Genomic DNA, 23718 nt, shown 5'->3' with positions numbered 1-23718 from the left:
GCTCGGATTAAAGAGAGTTGGGGCGGTGGGGGGGTGACAAAAAGGAAGGTTTTCAGTGCTATGTGTTAAGTGGCGGATAGTTCTAGAGAAAAATTCGAAAACCGATGAATCTGCTTTTCTTGGCGTTTTCTTTTTTTGAGACTTGGTTTCTGTGTGTACCCTGGGCTGTCTTGATCTTTCGCGGAGAAAGCTAACAGGTGCAGCAGCTCGTGCCTCTCCCCGAAGCCAAGCAGTTTTCGCACAGAAACTCAGAACAGCTGAAACTGCAAACCGAAATACGAATTTAAATTGAAAGGAAAACAAGCAGATATCAAGATGGTGGGAAGCTCGCACGGAAACCACAGACCAAAACACAAGTGAAATAAACACTTACAACTCAAAGGCAAGAACAGGAGATGTCCATCTGTTTTTGAACCAGCGATAGGGTCCCCGAGAGGGTGCACCGTTCCTGGAGGTACTGCAATACCAGGTCGACGCGTGGAGTGGACGGAGCAAGCTCCTATTCCAACTCCTAGCTCCAAAAATCCATTTAATATATTGTCCTCGGATAGAGGACGTATCAGATATTAAACTGATAAGAACAGATACTACACTTGATCTTAGCCAAAAGGCCGAGAAGCGATAACGGAACCGCGCCGCACGCCCGCTGCACTAACGCGCAGACACATCTTTACCTCACGGTCACTAACCCCTCACGCGCCGAAAAACACGCGCTCCACACTAACTCTCGGGCTCTATGGTCATGACCACACTTTTTTGGCCGGGAAAATCCTGCGATATCAAGAAAAGGAGGAGAATTTTTCGTTGCTCTTTTTGTTCCCAGAGTTCCGGGAAGGCCGGGCTATGTGCTCATTTGCATGCCCCGCCCAGCGCGTCTTCTGCCTTTCTTCTCGGAGCTGCTCGGAATCTTCACAACGCTGCTCTACTGACAGTCAAATGTCCTCGGTACTTCCAGGCTCATCTTCGCAATCTTTCGGACACAGACTTGACAACACCAACCTCTTGTATCTGCCCATTTTGCTTCGTGTCTCGCCCTGAGATGAGAGCTCGGATCGAGGGGGAGGGGACTGTTCGCTTCCTGAGTGTGGCCCCGGGAAAGACAACTTCTGATCCGCTCACGCTCACGAGGTGGACAGATCCTTGGGAGATGGACACTCAGAACTTCAGCTCCTTTGCTGTAACTATTGCTCTGGAATTTTGCCCTTTAACCCTTCAACTTTCGTTCATTCCGTTTCTTCTTTTCAATAGAATCTGACGCCTATGAAGGCCAGACTGACCTGGAATTTTCTGTGATCCTACCCCCTGAGCCTAGCCCAACAGCCAGCTTCCTTTCTTTTATATTTTGAGACACGGTCTCTCTATAGTCCTGGCTATCTCAGAACTTGCTATGTCGATTAGGCTGGCCTCAAACTCAGAGATCTGCCTGTCACTCTCCCCTAATCTTAAAGGCACAGTTCCTTCCTTCCCTCTCTTTCTCCCTCCCTCCCTCCCTCCCTCCCTCCCTCCTTTACTTCTTTCTTTTTTATTTTGTTTTTTTTTTTTTTTCAACACAGGGGGGAAAAAAAGACAGGGTTTCTCTGTGTAGCCTTGGCTGTCCTAGACTCACTTTGTAGACCAGGCTGGCCTAGAATTCACTCTGATCCTCTGCCTCCCAGAGATTGCTGGGATTACAGGTGTATGCCACCTAGTTCCTTTCTTTTTAAAGAGACTGAGACTCATTTTTCATTGGGCTTTTTGGTGCAGACCTGTAATCATATCCAGAGCATGGCACATGCCGGAGGGGCGGGGGGAAGCCTTTGTTCCTGGGCTCCTCAGAGACAGTACAGGAGGGGTTGCAGAAAGGGTGAGGTGAAATTCATCTATATTCAAGACATTGGCCGGCCCTCGTGCTTACTTGCTTTTTCTTTTCTCTTGCTGTCAGGGATTTTAGTAGGCGCCTGCTTTACTTATGGTTTTATGGCTGTGAAGAGACAACATGGCCAAGGTTACTCTTATAGAGGCGAACACGTAATTGCGGCTGCCTTACAATTTTAGAGGTTTGGTCCGTTATCGTTATGGCGGGAAGTGTGGCAGCAGCGTGCAGGCAGACAAGGTGCTGGAGAAGATGAGGGTTCTCCAAAGGCAACCAGGAAGAACCTGTATGTCACATTGGTGGGGTTTGAGCATAGGAGACTTCAAAGTCGCCCCTACAGTGGCACACTTCCTCCAACAAAGCCACGCCTCCTAATAGCGCCAGGCATTCAAATGCATTAACCTATAGGGGCCATTGCTATTCAAACCACCACACCTCTGACCTTAGCACAACTGACTCCATGATGGAAGGACCATCCAGGCTGTAAAACTCAGCACGAAGACAACACACCTGCCAGAACGAAAACAAAGGTCTGTCTAACCCATCCATCAACGCCCATGTAGTTCTGGGAAAGTCTCGAGGTGTACTAGCCTTGCTTTTTTGGCGTCTGTGGTTGTGCTTCTGGTTAACTGCTCTTGGGAGCTGAGATATGCCAACCCAGGATGTGGTTTTTGTGCTTAAAAGCTCACCCTGGAGAAGGCACGGTGCTACACTGGGACCCTGAACACTCAGTGTAGTCACTGGCCAGCAATAAAGACTTACTATTGGCTGAAGCTTCTGTCAGAGCAGTCATCTCTGGCGAACACACCCACAACACTTTTACGTTATTCCTCTCACGCTGGTCAGTTTCTTCCACCTAAATAGGCCCCATTTGACTTCCGTTGGAAGCGTTTCTCTTTGGAATTTGGAGCAAGATCATTGGTCCTGACTTTACTCAGTTGGTGATGGCCAGTGGCCAGTGGATGAAATCAAAAGCCCATGGCATCTTGTCTTCTCTCCCCTGAGCAGTTTGCACACAGCAAGCGTCTGCGCTCCTCTCGGTAGTCCTGTATGTGACCCTCAGCTTTCTGTCACAGTGCCGAGTCCCTGAGGTGTGAACATAGAGGAAGGACAGCTGTGTGGGCCTGCAGCTTTTGAGGTCCCTGTGTGTGTCCAACAGACCCTGGTGCTTTTGGAGGCAGCATGTGGGGGCAGTGAACCTCTTTTTATGTCACAGCCAAGGGTGACTAGATGAAGCGGCAAGAGCCCCCTAATTCCCTCCAAATGAAGAGGCCTGGTTAAATAAATCTAGTCTAAAACTCCATGACAGGCTTCAGTTTCTTGTCAACTTGAAGCAGGCCTGAGTCTCCATTCCTCAATGGTGACCACAGAAAATGAACAGCCAACCAGGGACTTCTGGGAGACCTGGCCTGAAAAAGATATGGTTCCTTAGCCTCTGGTTTGAAAAAGCCCTTCACTCCTGACCAGAGTCACGTAGCCTCCTTGGGTACTGGTCAATCTCAATCCCGGTCATGTAACCACAGCAGAAACTCCCCTGTCTGACCTTTAAAAGAGGCCTGCAGTCCCCCTCGGGGTCGGTGCCATTTTGTTTGCATGGTTGACCCTAGCATGCTGGAATAAAGGCTCTTTGCTTTTACATATGACTTTGGACTCCTGGTGGCTTTTGGGGTCCTTGACATCTGGGCATAACACAAGCTCTTCTGAGACCACACACCAAGCTTCTGATGTGCTCTGCTTACACTGTTATGGGATTTTCCAGATACTCTCCACAAGGGGCATGCCATCAAGAAGCCACCACTCCCAGTGAGCCTCACTCTGAGGAACAGGCCTTTATGACATGGAAGTCTGAGTAATTCTCAATACCCAAACTAAAGCAATCCACTCCAGTTCCCAACAGTCCGTGTTCATCTCCCCCAGGAAAACAGATTCGATCCACCATTAAAGCCTTGAAGTCTCAACTGCTTCTGGTCCCCACCTGGGGCACAGAGCCCTCTCTCGCCATGAGATATTTCACTCTGAGCACCTCTACTTGCATTCCAGTTTAGGGGCTTCTTTTCTCTGCCAGTTAAAGAATTAAAACAGGAGACATTTGGAACACAAACGGGAGAGGGTGGAAGGTGTGAGAGCCCAGACACAGCTGACAGTAGCAACAGGGTCAGCCTATAAAAGGCTTTGATTGGGAGGGGAGGAGGGGGCAAGAGGAGAGAAAACACACAGCAAGACAGACAGAAAACAGAAGACCCTTAGCAAAGCGCGGGTGGGGGTGGGGGTACAAGAGGTCACTCAGGAAGCTGAAGCCCTGCCTCCCCTTGAGGTCTGGGATTGTTCAGTTTGGACAATGACTGGGGTGCCCATAGGTCCACAGGTTTGGGGTGAACACGTGCTGCTGTGGCCTTGAGCTTGTTGGATTCATCAGAAGATGGTGGGAGGGACCCTACTGGCAGGAGAAAAGCACCATTAGACCTGAGACCACCAGGCTTTTGTCTCAGGTCAGGAGGATGAGCAAGAAGACGGCCATCTTGTAATTTCCTCTTCTTTATGATCCCGCCATGGCCTTTCTCTTCACCTGTACCTTTTTCATGTGCAAGAAAAGCCCGCCCAAAGCTCCCCCCTCCCTTTTGAGCTCTGTTTCAGACTCTGACCGTTTCTTTCCAGGAACCATTGCCTCAAGTGTTTGCTCTTTCATTTTTTTCCCCCTGCCTTTTCCCATTTTTCTTTTTCCCTTAAATCGCTGTGATGTTTCGAATGGGTGTGAGCCCCATAGACTCCTGTGTTTGAATGCTTGGCCCAAAGGGAGTGACACTATTAGCAGGGGTGGCCTCGCTTGAGGAAGTATGTCCCTGTCCTCATAGGCTTTGAGATCTCCTATGCTTAAGCTGTGCCCAGTGTGGCACAAACTGTGCTGTATAAATGTCGAACTCTTTCTCCAGCACCACCCCTACCTGCACGCTGCCATGCTCCCTGCCATGATGAAAATGGACTAAACTCTGAACTGTAAGCCAGCCCCAGTTAAACGTTCTCCTTTATAAGAGTCGCCAGGGTTGAGCCGGGCGTGGTGGCACACGCCTTTAATCTCAGCACTCGGGAGGCAGACGCAGAGGCAGGCAGATCGCTGTGAGTTCAAGGCCAGCCGGGTCTACAGAGGGAGTATAGGACAGCCAGGGCTACACAGAGAAACCCTGTCTTGAAAAACCAAAAACCAAAAAACAAAAAACAAAAAAAAAGAAAGAAAGAAAGAAGGAAAGAAAGATAGATCAAGCCAGATGGTGGTGTCATACACCGTTAATTCCAGCACTTGGAAGGCAGAGGCAGGGAGATCTCTGTGAGTTCAAGGCCAGCCTGGTGTACAGAGTGAGCTCCACAACAGCCAGGACTACACAGGGAAACCAAAAAAAGTATAAATAGAAAATAAGAGAAAGAAGTTATGCCACTTGGAGTGCTAATGCTCCCTGCTAGGGCCATGAACAGTCTAACAAAAACCCCAGTACCATGACTGAGAAACATGAGTTCTCCTGAGATACTGGCCAGGGGACCTAAGAGACTTCTAGAACAATGCGGGCTACTGCTGTTGCCCTTGGTTAGCTCCCAGAATTTGAAGGTAAGACCCTCTTGCCGACGATGTCAGGCACTTAGGACGCCTGGCCTGGAAGAATTGAGCTGGAACTGGCCTCGAAGCCTTTTCCCTGACGACCGGCTCCTATAGTCTTATCAGAAGATGCTATGGAAGCATCCTTCCCTGCTGAAAATCCTAGGAACCACCACAATCACTGCACTGGCCTGGTGAGACAGCCACAAGGGCGTAATAGTGGCACCTTTATTTGGGGGGTTACCAACAACTGTCTGAGTGGACTTAAGGCCTGCTCACCAGGAGGGAATTCCCATCTAGTACTGTAAACCTAGCCCAACCTAGCTAGAGAGGTTGTAGATGGGAAAGGAGAATTGACTCCTTTCATAAACCAATATAATTGATCTTTTCTCAGCAGCTATTCTTACACAGATAAGTGTAGCTGTCACCCATCGTCAAAGAAGCTCCTTTATTTTTTTTTTAAATGGCAACAGATGGACTGTGACAGAGACTGTTACAGGGCTCTACAACTGACTAAAGCGCACGTCATAAGGAGCTGGGTGTGGCAACCCCGCCTGATATATTGGCAACGCACCTCCTAAATCAAAGGCTCAGGGAAAATCATGGCAAAGGGGCAGGAACGATGGTAAGAACCCTAGGCCTGTGAGCCCCGCTGTGACAGCAGGTCCCCTAGGCACAGCAGGGGAGTCGCTCTTGTGAACTCTCCCTGACAGGCTAGTGGGGATGGGGGAATGTCCACATGGCTCCATGCCTGGATGGCAAGCTGAAGGAGGCTGCTGAGACCGAGAGAGCTGGTTTACCTTCAGAGACGAACTCCCACACAAGTTTGTCTACTCCCAAGAGGTCAGCCCTGAACAATGGCACATAGGAGCAAAGCAAAAGGGACTCAGCATGTTATGTGTACATGTGTGTATATGTACACATACACATGTGTGTATACATATAACCAAAATAATTAAAAAAGAGGATCATGAATTTGGGACAGGGAGAAGGAGGGGTGGGAACAATGTAGAAGCAATGTTCATGTATGAAAAGTCAAAAAACGAGCCTGGCGTGGTGGCATGAGCCTTTAATCCCAGCACTCCGGAGGCAGGTGGATCGCTGTGAGTTCGAGGCCAGCCTGGGTTGCAAAGCAAATCCAGGACAGCCAAGGCTACACAGAGAAACCCTGTCTTGAAAAACAAACAAACAACCAACAAAACAAAACAGCCAAACAAAACCCAAAAAACAAAACAAAACAAAACAAAAACAAAAACCCCAAAACCCTATATTTTTAAAGGATTTATTTATTATTATGTATACAGTACTTTGCCTGCATGTACACCTGCAGGCCAGAAGAGAACATCAGATCACATCATAGATTGTTGTGATGCTGGGAATTGAACTCGGGACCCTTGGAAGAACAGGCTGCACACTTAACCACTGAGCCATCTCTCCTGTTTTTAAAAAGAGAGCTAGAGCTATTTTGCTGACCCTGTGACATGGGCTTGGTCATGTCCCTTCTCTCCAGTGAAATTTTGGTCACTGCGATGTGCACAGAGGCTGTGTGCTCTCAGCATGACTGTGCTCTTCTGGATATATGCTGACGGCACCCAAAGCACATGGCCCAGATGACACATCAGTCACAGAAGAATGAGGATCATACAAAACCATCCTGAGCTCAGCTCCGAGCCAAGTTCAAGGGGCTCCACCTAGATCATCCGGAACCCAACAGGTAGTAAATATGCAGATGAGAAACAAATAAAACAAGAAACGGAATGAACGAAAATGAAGGGTTAAAGGGCAAAATTCCAGAGCAATAGTTACAGCAAAGGAGCTGAAGTTCTGAGTGTCCATCTCCCAAGGATCTGTCCACCCACTGAGCGGATCAGAAGTTGTCTTCCCCGGGGCCACACTCAGGAAGCGAACCGTCCCCTCCCCCTCGATCCGGGCTCTCATCTCAGGGCGAGACACGAAGCAAAATGGGCAGATACAAGAGGTTGGTGTTGTCAAGTCTGTGTCCGAAAGATTGCGAAGATGAGCCTGGAAGTACCGAGGACATTTGACTGTCAGTAGAGCAGCGTTGTGAAGATTCCGAGCAGCTCCGAGAAGAAAGGCAGAAGACGCGCTGGGCGGGGCATGCAAATGAGCACATAGCCCGGCCTTCCCGGAACTCTGGGAACAAAAAGAGCAACGAAAAATTCTCCTCCTTTTCTTGATATCGCAGGATTTTCCCGGCCAAAAAAGTGTGGTCATGACCATAGAGCCCGAGAGTTAGCGTGGAGCGCGTGTTTTTCGGCGCGTGAGGGATTAGTGACCGTGAGGTGAAGATGTGTCTGCGCGTTAGTGCAGCGGGCGTGCGGCGCGGTTCCGTTATCGCTTCTCGGCCTTTTGGCTAAGATCAAGTGTAGTATCTGTTCTTATCAGTTTAATATCTGATACGTCCTCTATCCGAGGACAATATATTAAATGGATTTTTGGAGCTAGGAGTTGGAATAGGAGCTTGCTCCGTCCACTCCACGCATCGACCTGGTATTGCAGTACCTCCAGGAACGGTGCACCCCCTCCGGGACCCTATCGCCGGTTCAAAAACAGACGGACATCTCCTGTTCTTGCCCTTGAGTTGTAAGTGTTTATTTCACTTGTGTTTTGTTCTGTGGTTTCCGTGCGAGCTTCCCACCATCTTGATATCTGCTTGTTTTTCTTTCAATTTAAACTCGTATTTCGCTTTGCAGTTTCAGCTGTTCTGAGTTTCTGTGCGAAAACTGCTTGGCTTCGGGGAGAGGCACGGGCCGCTGCACCTGTTAGCTTTTTCCGCGGAATACCAGGACAGCCCAGGGTACACACAGAAACCAAGTCTCAAAAAAAGAAAACGCCAAGAAAAGCAGACTCATCGGTTTTCGAATTTTTCTCTAGAACTATCCGCCACTTAACACATAGCACTGAAAACCTTCCTTTCTGTCACTCCCCAACGCCCCAACTCTCTTTAATCCGAGCAGGAGGATCCAAGAGCTCGAGACCTTTGCCCTATCTCGAAAAATCTAAAACAAACAAGGTTTTAAATAGCAGATGAGGTCAGTTATTATATACGGAGAGAGAAGGGAGGAAAAAAAGAAATCATTCGAAGCCTAGTTCTGTTGTACTCTGCCCTGTACTGTGGGGAGATGGGGGGAGAATGCCTGTCTTGTGTTGCTGTGGCTGAGTCCCCTAAAAGTGTTGGAACCCCCATTGCCCTGCGTTTTAATGCCTTGGTGAAGTGCCCACCCATCGCTCTCTTCTTCTGCCACAAGCCGGAGATTGGGCTACAGGAAACCAGTTGAATTGCTTAGAACCGGAAATGAAAGAACAAAAATGACAAAGAACTGGGGGAGCTGTGAAAAGAAGGATGAGTTGGGGATGCTCTATCTTCTAGTTCTTCCCTTTTATATTTTGCTTGAGATGAGGTCCCCATCTGAAAAATGGGCGTGTAAATGATTTGTGGATGCGCTTAACATAGCATGTGGGTCACGGGAGGCTCTGTTGGTGATGGGATTAGCGTTCCTTTTTGTTTGTTTGTTTATATTTTGGGGGCAAGGTAACTCTGAGTAGCCCTGGCTGTCCTGGACTCGTTTTCTAGACCAGGCTGGTCTGGAATCCAGAGATCCTCCTGCCTCTGCCTCCCAACTGCAGGGATTAACGACGTGCCCCACCTCGCCTGGCTAAATCCTTCTATAATACTACATTTTTAAAAAAAATAGAGCCGGGCGTGGTGGCGCACGCCTTTAATCCCAGCACTCGGGAGGCAGAGGCAGGCGGATCGCTGTGAGTTCGAGGCCAGCCTGGTCTACAAAGTGAGTCCAGGATGGCCAAGGCTACACAGAGAAACCCTGTCTCGAAAAACAAAAAAACAAAAACAAAAAACAAAAAAAATAGAAAATGGACTACTTATACATTCCTTAAATCATTTGAACAAAAGTAGAATAATCTAGGCCTGATGCTGCAGGCCCCTTAACTTTAGCTACCCCTCAGGCTGAGGCAGGAGGATTTCAAGTTCAAGGTCAGCCTGAGCAATTTAGTGAGACCTTGTGTCAAAATAAAAAGTAAAAACCAGTCTGGGGCTATACCTCAGTGACAGAGTCCATAGCATAGGAAAGGCTGAAATTAAAGTTGTACACCACATGCCGGGCGTGGTGGCGCACGCCTTTAATCCCAGCACTCGGGAGGCAGAGGCAGGCGGATCACTGTGAGTTCGAGGCCAGCCTGGTCTACAAAGTGAGTCCAGGATGGCCAAGGCTACACAGAGAAACCCTGTCTCAAAAAAAACCAAAAAAAAAAAAAAAAAAAAAGTTGTACACCACCAAGCTTGGCTAAAAATTATCATTTTTTGCTAAAAAGTATTAATTTTTAAAAGTCCCATTCGTGAACAGGGTCATCTTTTCTTTTCTCTGAAACTGTCCCTATGCAACGTCAAGGTTAAATAGTTCATGCTTCTACCCACAATTCAAGTAACTTCTTTGAGGTTCTGGATTAGGGGTGATTAGGCAGAGCTCACCGCGCATGCTCCTTTGCAGTGTCAACTGTTTCTGAGAGTACTCATTTTTATAATCAGATGCTGATATCAGCCTTTCCCCCTTCTTATTAAAAACAAAAATGAAAACAAGACCTCTATATGTCTGTCAGGCTGAGGCAACAGGCATGCAATCCCAGCCCCTGTCCGTTACATAACAAGACCTTGTCTCAAAAGAAGGGTTGGGGGAAGGCAGCACTGGAGAGATGAAACCGCTCGGTGGCTAAGGGAGCCCATTGCGCTTCCAGAGGCCCTGAGTTTAATTACCATAACTCGGTGTCCAGTGACTCACAACCAATTGTAACTCCAGCTCCTGGGGCACTATGGGCACCTACATTCATAAGTATATACATATACACGTAATTAAAATTAATATTTTTTAATGAAGGATTTGGCTCAGTGTTGCAGACTTGTCTAGCGCATGCAAGGCTCTGGCTTTGATCCTCAGTACTGGGGTCAAGAAGCAAAGCTAAAACCACCGCCACCACCCAGAGCGGTATGTTAGCAAATGCGATGACTGTGCCCTTCCCATCAAGAGGAATAAGGTGCTTATTTCCTCCATCTCAGTCCTCTCATCCAGCAGCCCTATCTCTGGGTTTTTGTGAATATATCAGAAAGAGAAGAGGTTGCATGACCATGTACCTGTCCTATCATTAGTTCTGCAGACTCGCTAGTGACACATCCAACAGAGAGATCGCTGAGACTGTGTGACCAGACTGTGACACGGCGAGTTGCCCTGAATCTGTCCGTTGCTGCTACAAAACCACCTTGGAATCCCAATTGTAAAACGATAGCTGTTTATTTATTTCTCATCTGCATATTTACTACCTGTTGGGTTCCGGATGATCTAGGTGGAGTCCCTTGAACTTGGCTCCGAGCTGAGCTCAGGATGGTTTTGTATGTTCCTCATTCTTCTGTGACTGATGGGTCATCTGAGGCATGCGCTTTGTGTGCCGTCAGCATATATCCAGAAAAGCAAACTCATGCTGAGAGCACACAGCTAGCCTCTGTGCACATCACAGTGATCAAAATTTCACTGGAGACCCATGTCACAGAGTCAGCAAAATAGCTCTAGTTCTCTTTTTATTTTATTTTATTTATTTTAATTTTTTTTGGTTTTCGAGACAGGGTTTCTCTGTGTAGCCTTGGCCATCCTGGACTCACTTTGTAGACCAGGCTGGCCTCAAACTCACAGTGATCCGCCTGCCTTTGCCTCCTGAGTGCTGGGATTAAAGGCTCGCGCCACCACGCCCAGCTTGTTTTTGACTTTTCATACATGAACATTGCATCTACATTGTTCCCACCCCTCCTTCTTCCTGTCCCAAATTCATGATCCTCTTTTTGAATTATTTTGGTTATATGTATACACATGTGTGTATGTGTACATATACACACATGTACACATAACATGCTGAGTCCCTTTTGCTTTGCTCCTATGTGCCATTGTTCAGGGCTGACCTCTTGGGAGTAGACAAACTTGTGTGGGAGTTCATCTCTGAAGGTAAACCAGCTCTCTCGTTCTCAGCAGCCTCCTTCAGCTTGCCTTCCAGGCATGGAGCCATGTGGACATTTCCCCGTCCTTACTAGCCTGTCAGGGAGAGTTCACAAGAGCGGCTCCCCTGCTGTGCCTAGGGGACCTGCTGTCACAGCGGGGCTCACAGGCCTAGGGTTCTTACCATCGTTCCTGCCCCTTTGCCATGATTTTCCCTGAGCCTTTGATTTAGGAGGTGCGTTGCCAATATATCAGGCGGGGTTGCCACACCCAGCTCCTTATGACGTGCGTTTTAGTCAGTTGTAGAGCCCTGTAACAGTCTCTGTCACAGTCCATCTGTTGCCATTTAAAAAAAAAATAAAGGAGCTTCTTTGACGATGGGTGACAGCTACACTTATCTGTGTAAGAATAGCTGCTGAGAAAAGATCAATTATATTGGTTTATGAAAGGAGTCAATTCTCCTTTCCCATCTACAACCTCTCTAGCTAGGTTGGGCTAGGTTTACAGTACTAGATAGGAATTCCCTCCTGGTGAGCAGGCCTTAAGTCCACTCAGACAGTTGTTGGTAACCCCCCAAATAAAGGTGCCACTATTACGCCCTTGTGGCTGTCTCACCAGGCCAGTGCAGTGATTGTGGTGGTTCCTAGATTTTCAGCAGGGAAGGATGCTTCCATAGCATCTTCTGATAAGACTATAGGAGCCGGTCGTCAGGGAAAAGGCTTCGAGGCCAGTTCCAGCTCAATTCTTCCAGGCCGGGTGTCCTAAGTGCCTGACATCGTCGGCAAGAGGGTCTTACCTTCAAATTCTGGGAGCTAACCAAGGGCAACAGCAGTAGCCCGCATTGTTCTAGAAGTCTCTTTAGCTCCCCTGGCCAGCATCTCAGGAGAACTCATGTTTCTCAGTCATGGTACTGGGGTTTTTGTTAGACTGTTCATGGCCCTAGCAGGGAGCGTTAGCACTCCAAGTGGCATAACTTCTTTTTCTTATTTTCTTATTTATACTTTTTTTGGTTTCTCTGTGAAGTCCTGGCTGTTGTGGAGCTCACTCTGTACAGCAGGCTGGCCTTGAACTCACAGAGATCTCCCTGCCTCTGCCTTCCAAGTGCTGGAATTAACGGTGTATGACACCACCATCTGGCTTGATCTATCTTTCTTTCCTTCTTTCTTTCTTTCTTTTTTTTTGTTTTTTGTTTTTTGTTTTTTGGTTTTTCAAGACAGGGTTTCTCTGTGTAGCCCTGGCTGTCCTATACTCCCTCTGTAGACCCGGCTGGCCTTGAACTCACAGCGATCTGCCTGCCTCTGCGTCTGCCTCCCGAGTGCTGGGATTAAAGGCGTGTGCCACCACGCCCGGCTCAACCCTGGCGACTCTTATAAAGGAGAACGTTTAACTGGGGCTGGCTTACAGTTCAGAGTTTAGTCCATTTTCATCATGGCAGGGAGCATGGCAGCGTGCAGGTAGGGGTGGTGCTGGAGAAAGAGTTCTACATTTATACAGCACAGTTTGTGCCACATGGGCACAGCTTAAGCATAGGAGATCTCAAAGCCTATGAGGACAGAAACATACTTCCTCAAGCGAGGCCACCCCTGCTAATAGTGTCACTCCCTTTGGGCCAAGCATTCAAACACAGGAGTCTATGGGGCTCACACCCATTCGAAACATCACAGCGATTTAAGGGAAAAAGAAAAATGGGAAAAGGCAGGGGGAAAAAAATGAAAGAGCAAACACTTGAGGCAATGGTTCCTGGAAAGAAACGGTCAGAGTCTGAAACGGAGCTCAAAAGGGAGGGGGGAGCTTTGGGCGGGCTTTTCTTGCACATGAAAAAGGTACAGGTGAAGAGAAAGGCCATGGCAGGATCATAAAGAAGAGGAAATTACAAGATGGCCGGCTTCTTGCTCATCCTCCTGACCTGAGACAAAAGCCTGGTTGTCTCAGGTCTAGTGGCGCTTTTCTCCTGCCAGTAGGGCCCCTCCCACCATCTTCTGATGAATCCAACAAGCTCAAGGCCACAGCAGCACGTGTTCACCCCAAACCTGTGGATCTATGGGCACCCCAGTCATTGTCCAAACTAAACAATCCCAGACCTCAAGGAGAGGCAGGGCTTCAGCTTCCTGAGTGACCTCTTGTACCCCACCCCCACCCGCGCTTTGCTAAGGGTCTTCTGTTTTCTGTCTGTCTTGCTGTGTGTTTTCTCCCCTCTTGCCCCCTCCTCCCCTCCCAATCAAAGCCTTTTATAGGCTGACCCTGTTGCTACTGTCAGCTGTGTCTGGGCTCTCACACCTTCCACCCTCTCCCGTTTGTGTTCCAAATGTCTCCTTTCTTTAATTCTTTAATTGGCAGAGAAAAGAAGCCCCTAAACTGGAATGCAAGTAGAAGTGCTCAGAGTGAAATATCTCATGGCGAGAGAGGGCTCTGTGCCCCAGGTGGGGACCAGAAGCAGTTGAGACTTCAAGGCTTTAATGGTGGATCGAATCTGTTTTCCTGGGGGAGATGAACACGGACTTTTGGGAACTGGAGTGGATTGCTTTAGTTTGGGTATTGAGAATTACTCAGACTTCCATGTCATAAAGGCCTGTTCCTCAGAGTGAGGCTCACTGGGAGTGGTGGCTTCTTGATGGCATGCCCCTTGTGGAGAGTATCTGGAAAATCCCATAACAGTGTAAGCAGAGCACATCAGAAGCTTGGTGTGTGGTCTCAGAAGAGCTTGTGTTATGCCCAGATGTCAAGGACCCCAAAAGCCACCAGGAGTCCAAAGTCATATGTAAAAGCAAAGAGCCTTTATTCCAGCATGCTGGGGTCAACCATGCAAACAAAATGGCACCGACCCCGAGGGGGACTGCAGGCCTCTTATAAAGGTCAGACAGGGGAGTTTCTGCTGTGGCTACATGACCGGGAATGAGATTGACCAGTACCCAAGGAGGCTACGTGACTCTGGTCAGGAGTGAAGGGCTTTTTCAAACCAGAGGCTAAGGAACCATATCTTTTTCAGGCCAGGTCTCCCAGAAGTCCCTGGTTGGCTGTTCATTTTCTGTGGTCACCATTGAGGAATGGAGACTCAGGCCTGCTTCAAGTTGACAAGAAACTGAAGCCTGTCATGGAGTTTTAGACTAGATTTATTTAACCAGGCCTCTTCATTTGGAGGGAATTAGGGGGCTCTTGCCGCTTCATCTAGTCACCCTTGGCTGTGACATAAAAAGAGGTTCACTGCCCCCACATGCTGCCTCCAAAAGCACCAGGGTCTGTTGGACACACACAGGGACCTCAAAAGCTGCAGGCCCACACAGCTGTCCTTCCTCTATGTTCACACCTCAGGGACTCGGCACTGTGACAGAAAGCTGAGGGTCACATACAGGACTACCGAGAGGAGCGCAGACGCTTGCTGTGTGCAAACTGCTCAGGGGAGAGAAGACAAGATGCCATGGGCTTTTGATTTCATCCACTGGCCACTGGCCATCACCAACTGAGTAAAGTCAGGACCAATGATCTTGCTCCAAATTCCAAAGAGAAACGCTTCCAACGGAAGTCAAATGGGGCCTATTTAGGTGGAAGAAACTGACCAGCGTGAGAGGAATAACGTAAAAGTGTTGTGGGTGTGTTCGCCAGAGATGACTGCTCTGACAGAAGCTTCAGCCAATAGTAAGTCTTTATTGCTGGCCAGTGACTACACTGAGTGTTCAGGGTCCCAGTGTAGCACCGTGCCTTCTCCAGGGTGAGCTTTTAAGCACAAAAACCACATCCTGGGTTGGCATATCTCAGCTCCCAAGAGCAGTTAACCAGAAGCACAACCACAGACGCCAAAAAAGCAAGGCTAGTACACCTCGAGACTTTCCCAGAACTACATGGGCGTTGATGGATGGGGTAGACCTTTGTTTTCGTTCTGGCAGGTGTGTTGTCTTCGTGCTGAGTTTTACAGCCTGGATGGTCCTTCCATCATGGAGTCAGTTGTGCTAAGGTCAGAGGTGTGGTGGTTTGAATAGCAATGGCCCCTATAGGTTAATGCATTTGAATGCCTGGCGCTATTAGGAGGCGTGGCTTTGTTGGAGGAAGTGTGCCACTGTAGGGGCGACTTTGAAGTCTCCTATGCTCAGACCCCACCAATGTGACATACAGGTTCTTCCTGGCTGCCTTTGGAGAACCCTCATCTTCTCCAGCACCTTGTCTGCCTGCACGCTGCTGCCACACTTCCCGCCATAACGATAACGGACCAAACCTCTAAAATTGTAAGGGAGCCGCAATTAGGTGTTCGCCTCTATAAGAGTAACCTTGGCCATGTTGTCTCTTCACAGCCATAAAACCATAAGTAAAGCAGGTGCCTACTAAAGTCCCTGACAGCAAGAGAAAAGAAAAAGCAAGTAAGCACGAGGGCCGGCCAATGTCTTGAATATAGATGAATTTCACCTCACCCTTTCTGCAACCCCTCCTGTACTGTCTCTGAGGAGCCCAGGAACAAAGGCTTCCCCCCGCCCCTCCGGCATGTGCCATGCTCTGGATATGATTACAGGTCTGCACCAAAAAGCCCAATGAAAAATGAGTCTCAGTCTCTTTAAAAAGAAAGGAACTAGGTGGCATACACCTGTAATCCCAGCACTCTCTGGTAGGCAGAGGATCAGAGTGAATTCTAGGCCAGCCTGGTCTACAAAGTGAGTCTAGGACCGCCAAGGCTACACAGAGAAACCCTGGTTTTTTTTTTTCCCCCTGTGTTGAAAAACAAACAAAACAAAATAAAAAAGAAAGAAGTAAAGAAGGAAGTAAAGGAGGGAGGGAGGGAGAAAGAGAGGGAAGGAAGGAACTGTGCCTTTAAGATTAGGGGGTAGTGACAGGCAGATCTCTGAGTTTGAGGCCAGCCTAATCGACATAGCAAGTTCTGAGATAGCCAGGACTACAGAGAGACCGTGTCTCAAAATATAAAAGAAAGGAAGTTGGCTGTTGGGCTAGGCTCAGGGGGGAGGATTACAGAAAATTCCAGGTCAGTCTGGCTTTCATAGGCGTCAGATTCTATTGAAAAGAAGAAACGGAATGAACGAAAGTTGAAGGGTTAAAGGGCAAAATTCCAGAGCAATAGTCACAGCAAAGGAGCTGAAGTTCTGAGTGTCCATCTCCCAAGGATCTGTCCACCTCGTGAGCGTGAGCGGATCAGAAGTTGTCTTCCCCGGGGCCACACTCAGGAAGCAAACCGTCCCCTCCCCCTCGGTCCGGGCTCTCATCTCAGGGCGAGACACGAAGCAAAATGGGCAGATACAAGAGGTTGGTGTTGTCAAGTCTGTGTCCGAAAGATTGCGAAGATGAGCCTGGAAGTACCGAGGACATTTGACTGTCAGTAGAGCAGCGTTGTGAAGATTCCGAGCAGCTCCGAGAAGAAAGGCAGAAGACGCGCTGGGCGGGGCATGCAAATGAGCACATAGCCCGGCCTTCCCGGAACTCTGGGAACAAAAAGAGCAACGAAAAATTCTCCTCCTTTTCTTGATATCGCAGGATTTTCCCGGCCAAAAAAGTGTGGTCATGACCATAGAGCCCGAGAGTTAGTGTGGAGCGCGTGTTTTTCGGCGCGTGAGGGGTTAGTGACCGTGAGGTAAAGATGTGTCTGCGCGTTAGTGCAGCGGGCGTGCGGCGCGGTTCCGTTATCGCTTCTCGGCCTTTTGGCTAAGATCAAGTGTAGTATCTGTTCTTATCAGTTTAATATCTGATACGTCCTCTATCCGAGGACAATATATTAAATGGATTTTTGGAGCTAGGAGTTGGAATAGGAACTTGCTCCGTCCACTCCACGCATCGACCTGGTATTGCAGTACCTCCAGGAACGGTGCACCCCCTCCGGGACCCTGTCGCCGGTTCAAAAACAGATGAACTTCTACTCTTCTTGCCTTTGAGTTGTAAGTCTTTATTCCATCTCTGCGTCTTGGTCCGTGATTTCCGTAGTGAATGTCACCGAGCATCTGTCCTCAGTCGTTGTGTTGAGGTTTCGTCTATCTTGATACCTACTCTTTTTTGTTCTTGCAATTAAAATCTATGTTTCACTTGGCAGTTTTAGCTGTTCTGAGTTTCTCTGCGAAAACTGGTTGGTTTCGAGGAGAGGCACGAGCCACGAGAGCCCAGCACAGCCCAGGGTACAAGCAAAACACACAGGTCACCCTAATTACAGATCCATCCGCGCCACTTAACACATAGCACTGAAAACCTTTCTGCCACCCCCGACCCCCTCCAACTCTCCTTAATCCGAGCAGGAGGATCCAAGAGCTCCAGACCTTCCTGGATTTTGCCCAATCTCGAAAAATCTAAAACAAAGAAGGTTTTAAATAACCGAAGAGGTCAGTTATCATATACGGAGAGAGGCAGAAGGAAAAAAAGAAATCATTCGAAGCCTAGTTCTGTTGTACTCTGCCCTGTACTGTGGGGAGATGGGGGGAGAATGCCTGTCTTGTGTTGCTCTGTGGCTGAGTCCCCTAAAAGTGTTGGAACCCCCATTGTCCTGGGTTTTAATGCCTTGGTGAAGTGCCCACCCATCGCTCTCTTCTTTTCCCACAAGCTCGAGATTGGGCTCCAGGAAACCAGCTCCAAGGCACCAAAGACCCGCTCAGCCTAGGCTTATGACCTGGAAGACACTGTGCTTGTCAGTGGGAGACTGCGGAGGGGGAAGGGACTGTGGAATCACCAGCCCAAAAGGGCGACAGTTGGGGTGTGCCTAGAATTATAACTCAGCAAAGCCTGAGAGAGGTAGATTTTAAGAATAAATTGTATTGATAAAGAAATAGATCAAGCTGGCTGTGGTGGTACACTCCTTTAATGACAGGACCTGGAAGGCAGTGGCAGGCAGATCGCTGTGAGTTCAAGGCCAGCCTGGTCTACAAAGTGAGTCCAGGACAGCCAGGGCTACACAGACCCTGTCTTGAAAAACCAAAAAAGAAAAAGAAAGAAACAGCTCAAGCCAGATGGTGGTGGCACACACCTTTAATCCCAGCACTTGGAAGGCAGAGGCAGGCAGATTTTTGTGAGTTCGAGGCCAGCCTGGTCTACAGAGTGAGCTCCACAACAGCCAGGACTACACAGGGAGAAAGAAAGAGAGAAAGAAAGAAAGAAAGAAAGAAAAAAGAAAGAAAAAGAAAGAAAGAGAAAGAAAGAAAGATCAAAACAGGAAACATGGCTAAGGATGACTGGCATCTGTGAGCATCCAGCTCATAGCCCCAGGCAATGGAATTCTCGTGAAGGGCAACCAGTCTTTTGATGAGCATTACCCAAAGCCACACAGGTTACCACTGCATATATAATCACCCCTAGGGGCCAAGTGTTGAGAAATTCTATCCTTCACAAATACAATGAGGACATTGCTTTTTTTATGAAGGAGATACCAACATTTCAAGTCAATACATAGTACTCGCATGTGAACTCAATGCTGTAATATCTTTATGGGCGTTACTCATAGCACAATGAACTCAAGGGTAAAAATGTAAAAAATATAGAACATGAAATCATAAACAAGCAATATCTACAGTGCCTCCATAGGGAACCATCTGACGGACAGAAAATCCAAGCCATGCTACAGCCCAATAGAGACTGCTTGCATGGCCTAATTCCTGAGATGGGTGGACTGTCTTTTGCAGTCTTACACCCAAGAGATGCAATGTTTCCTTTAAGACAGAAGGAACTCTTCTCACCGGAAACAGTTGTATTCCTTTTCCATGTGGATGTGCCTCTGACCTTTTTACAAACCTCCCATATTTAATATATGCTGCTGTGAGACTCCATGTTTATTTAGGGTCAGTTGGGGACAATTTTGAACCGACTACAGTTATGGGTACTTGGTAAATTTCTATTTGTTTGCTTTTTGTTGTGGTGGTGATGGTGGTTGTTTGGTTTTTCGAGTCAGGGTTTCTCTGTGTAGCCTTGGCTGTCCTAGACTTGCTGCGCTGTAGACCAGGCTGGCCTCGCACTCACAGAGATCCACCTGCCTCTGCCTTCCAAGTGCTGGGAAAGCTTCAAATTTGTTGTCAGAACTGTATATGACCCTCTTCTGGTTGTTTTGAATAAAGAAACTTCATTGTGCATTTTCATCTACACGACACTGTGTTTTATGGAGACCTTTCAAACAACTGCAGTCTTATTTATTTTATCACATTGAAACACTTTATCCAGTAAAGGTAATACCAATTGGATAAGAAAGAGGCTCATGGGATTGAAAAACATCACCACCAACAGCAAATCAACCTTTCTTCTGACTTTGTATTTGAAGTGTTTAGAGGCTGTAGCTGCCTTTGCTGTTTTGACACTAGGGGGCACTCACGGCTCATAGATGGCGAGTGAGTGTACTGGGATGGAAGGATGAGGTGGGGCACATTACAATATTAAATAAACTTTCCACGTGTGTCCACTGCTTCTCGAGGGACTGAGTTTGCATGGATCACTGGGGCTCTCAGGGCCTTCCCAATACGGATGCTCAGGATTCTTTTATGCATTAATTGTAACTCGTGGACCCGTTTAAGGCTGGTGTGTGTGTGTGTGTGTGTGTGTGTGTGTGTGTGTGTGTGTGTGGTGTGGTGTCTGTGTTATTGTTCTTGAAAAATTTTTATAGGCATGCATGATGCCTTTGAAGGGCAAAAGATGACACTGAGCTATCTGGTTTTTTGTTTGTTTGGTTGGTTTGTTTTGTTTTGTTTTCAAGACAGGGTTTCTCTGTGTAACAGCCCTGGATGTCTTGGAACTCTCTCTTTGTAGACCAGGCTAGGCTTGAACTCACAGAGATCCACCTGCCTCTGCCTCTTGAGTGCTTGGACTAAAGGTGTGCGCCTGACTGACGTTGGACATCTGACTTGGCGTTACAAATGGTTGTGAACTGTCTTGTGGGTGGTAGAAATAGACTCCGGGGCCTATGGAAGAGCAGCCAGAGTTCTGAATTGCTGACCCATCTATCCAATCCTTGTCTGTCTATCTTCTTCCTTCCTTTCTTTACTAATGTAGATGCCGTGTATTCAGAGTGCAGAATACATACATGACCTATGTACATATTATGGAACAGTTCATTTAAGTTCATTAATATGCACACCGCTTCATACAAAAACGATACAAGTTGTCATTTTTTGTATGGAGAACACTAATCATAGACTTTTAGAGCTAGGTCTGATGGTGCATCCTGTAATCCCAGCTCCCCAGGAGGCTGAGGCAGAATGTTCACAAGTTCAAAGCCAGCCTGAAACGCAGTGAGTTCAAGGCCAGCCTGAGCAACTTAGCAAAAAAAAAAAAACAAAAAACAAAAAACAAAAAACCCGTTCTTCGAATACCAGGTAATCACAGGACTGGAGAGAGAGTTCCCAAGCAGGGCCCCTGCCCAGCGTGTTCTCAGCCCTAGGTTCCACCCTCAGCACACAGACACGAGTCCGATTTGGTAGCTTTCAGAGGAGAACACACTCTTCTTCGCTGCAGGCACCCTGTTCTGCAATGGCTCCTCTCACAGGGCAGAGATCTTATACTCCTTCAGCTCCCGACAAGCAAGCGCGCGCAGGAACTCACTGCCATCCTCACTCCCACACCCATCAAATCATGTCTTTAGCTTCCTTACATATGAGTTCACACAGCATTTGGCCTTCTGTGCTTGGCTCACTTTACATAATGTTACTAAGGTTCATCCAAGTATTTACAAATGACTATATTTCCTTCAACCTGAGACTCCATATCAGTCCAGTGTGTGTGTGTGTGTGTGTGTGTGTGTGTGTACTACATCATTTGTACCCATCGTCCATCTGTGTATCTTAGGTTAATTTCATATTTTGACTTTCTCGAAAATGCTGCAACACCCAAAGACACGCAGCTGTCTCTCTGGTGTAATGATGTTATTTCCCTTGGCCATATCTAGTACAGTTCTCGCGTGCTGAAGTGGCACCATGTTCCCCAAGATATCCACTCTAATTCACACTCTCACCCGCGCTGTGCAGGCGTCACTTTACCCCCTCATCTGTGACAACATTCACAGAACCAGCATCATGCAGTTCACAACCACTTGGTGTTGGGATAAGTTCTTGCGCGCTGCGTAAAGGTTGTTTTTGTTTTATTCAATCACTGATTTCTGTGCTTGGCAGAGATTTTAGTACAGACAGAACTTTGCTATTGCTATTTTCATAAAGCACCACCAGTCCAGGTGACTTGTAAACAATCTTCTCCATCACCTTCTGATTGGCTTACTAAAGAGCTGAAAGGCCAATAGGTAGGCAGGAGAGGATAGGCGGGACTTCTGGACAGAGACAGAAACTCTGAGAAAGATTCAGGCATGGAGAATCCCCGGCCAGGCAAGGAGGAAGGAACTGGGACTGAAGAGACAGGACACGTGGCAGACATGGAATAGAATATCCGGGGTGAAATACATTATAGGAGCTCCTTGGGAACATGCAGTCCTACAAGATGTAAGCATTCATGTTAATAAAAAGTCTCTGCCATTACTCACAACTTGATGGGAGGAGACATTGTTAGGATTCTGCTTCCGTCTGCCTACCTGTGACGTCATTGCTTGCCTGCCACAGGGCGTGGCCCTGCCCAGGGCTATATAAAAGGATAAACCTTCCTCACATGGCTCCTCTCTCTCCTCTCTCTCTCTTCTCACTCTTCCTTTCTCTGTCTCTCTCTCTCCCTCTGGGGAGAGGGTACCCTTCCCCCTTTCCTTCTCTCCCCGTGCTCTGTCATTATTCAGAAATTGATGGGAGGGGACAATCTGGTGATAACTTGATAGTGCTGTTTATGGGCAGTGACAGCCTCTCCTAGCAACCACAGGACCGTCCATCGATGTGTTAGTGCACACACACACACACACAGAGAGAGAGAGAGAGAGAGAGAGAGAGAGAGAGAGAGAGAGAGAGGCAGAGACACGTACGCACAGGTAAATTAATGTTAGCCATTCAAAAACCAGTCATGAGTTAATAAGCTCGGCAAAGGGTGGGTTCAAGCTGTTTGGGGGGTTATTTTGTAAACATATTTTCTCCCTTGACACACTTAATTGCAGTGTGTAATGCACATCCTTACAGTTTAAAGTGCTGCTGTGTGTGTGCAGGTGCTTGTGGAGACCAGAGGACAATATCAGGTGTCATCCTTTGAGATGGGGTCTTTCATTGGCCTGCAGCTCACCAAGCAGGCTAAGGTGGCTGGCCAGTGAGCCCCAGGGGTCCTCCTGTCTCTACCTCCCCAGCACTGAGATTGCAATCATAGCATTTTATGTGGGTTTGGAGTACCAAACTCGGCAGGCACTTCGTCGAATGGGCTACCTTCCCCAGTCCCTAAGATGGCTCCTGTGAAATAAAATTCTTTCCTGATGCTGTCTTGATACTTGATACCTGCTGTGTTATGGGAGAGTCAGATTGTGAGTTTTATTGGAATTAGCAGACAAACTGGATGGATAACTTTTGGATTTCGTTGTTTAGTCTGGTAAGCAGATGTTTGGTTTATTAATTCATTACTTTAAATTAGCTTACAAAGGTACACATCTTATGGCATTTTTACACATATTTAACTGTAGTTGGCGCTGCACACACCTACCTGTCTCAGTCCTCCTGCTCTGCCCCCATCTCCCCGCTCCCACGTGCTTTCTCACTCATCTATCAAGAGGTTCTGTCATCCTCCCCGTGAAACCTGGGAACCACAGGAGAAAGATCAGTTCCACAGTTTTTGAGCCAAATTTTGAAACAAGCTATAATAAAATCCTGGCCAGTGTTTTGTTTCAAACCTGGGACAAATGGCTGAGGTGCCTCTTTGACATATCAAATCTGACACTAGCTGCCAGGTTCTCCATGCCTTCCATAATCTCTGCCTGTTACAGAGCCCCCCTGGCTGGCGTACCTTGCCCCCTACCCTGAACTCTGCATCCCAGGGATGGGCTGCCCTTCCCTATGTAAGCCAACCATTTTGGTTAGTTGGCCCTCTTTTCTCTCCTCCGGGCCTCCTGGCTGCTGTAACTGGTCTCCTCCTTCCCGTCTCCCTCCCTCTCCCTCCCTCACCTCATATGGCTCAGGGTCATGTCCACTCTTGACTCTCCAAGATGTCCTTGCCTCTGATTATGTCCCCCTTTTATTTCCAATAGGCATTCTCTCCCACCATACCTGGGGCCAGTCCTGTTCCTTTCTTTCTTTCTTTCTTTTCATTCATCTGGTGCAGAAATCAGTACTGTTTCCTTTCCTTTATTTCATTTTTATTTCTTTTCTTCATTCAGGCAGGATGATGGACTCTGCCCAGGACCGTTCCGGGGATCCCACAAAATGGCTAGTGAGGCACGATTTGGAGAGGTTTATAATGGCAAA

General features: G+C 47.8%; 3 non-coding genes across 3 annotated transcripts; 2 read left to right on the top strand and 1 right to left on the bottom strand.

Moving 5' to 3' along the window:
• Positions 1 to 432: 432 nt before the first annotated feature.
• Positions 433 to 623, bottom strand: LOC127200914 (U2 spliceosomal RNA). Its single transcript, XR_007832131.1, has one exon. It is a non-coding gene; the product is annotated as a U2 spliceosomal RNA (small nuclear RNA).
• A 7169-nt stretch (positions 624 to 7792) lies between these two features.
• On the top strand, positions 7793 to 7983 carry LOC127200908 (U2 spliceosomal RNA). Its single transcript, XR_007832125.1, has one exon. It is a non-coding gene; the product is annotated as a U2 spliceosomal RNA (small nuclear RNA).
• Positions 7984 to 17072: 9089 nt separating this feature from the next.
• LOC127200916 (U2 spliceosomal RNA) lies at positions 17073 to 17263 on the top strand. The gene has a single exon (XR_007832133.1). It is a non-coding gene; the product is annotated as a U2 spliceosomal RNA (small nuclear RNA).
• Positions 17264 to 23718: the final 6455 nt, after the last annotated feature.

This window comes from Acomys russatus, chromosome 16 (assembly GCF_903995435.1).
Source record: "Acomys russatus chromosome 16, mAcoRus1.1, whole genome shotgun sequence".
Lineage (NCBI taxonomy): Eukaryota > Metazoa > Chordata > Mammalia > Rodentia > Muridae > Acomys > Acomys russatus.
Note: the sequence above shows the minus strand (reverse complement) of the source record. Positions and strands in the feature narration are given on the sequence as shown.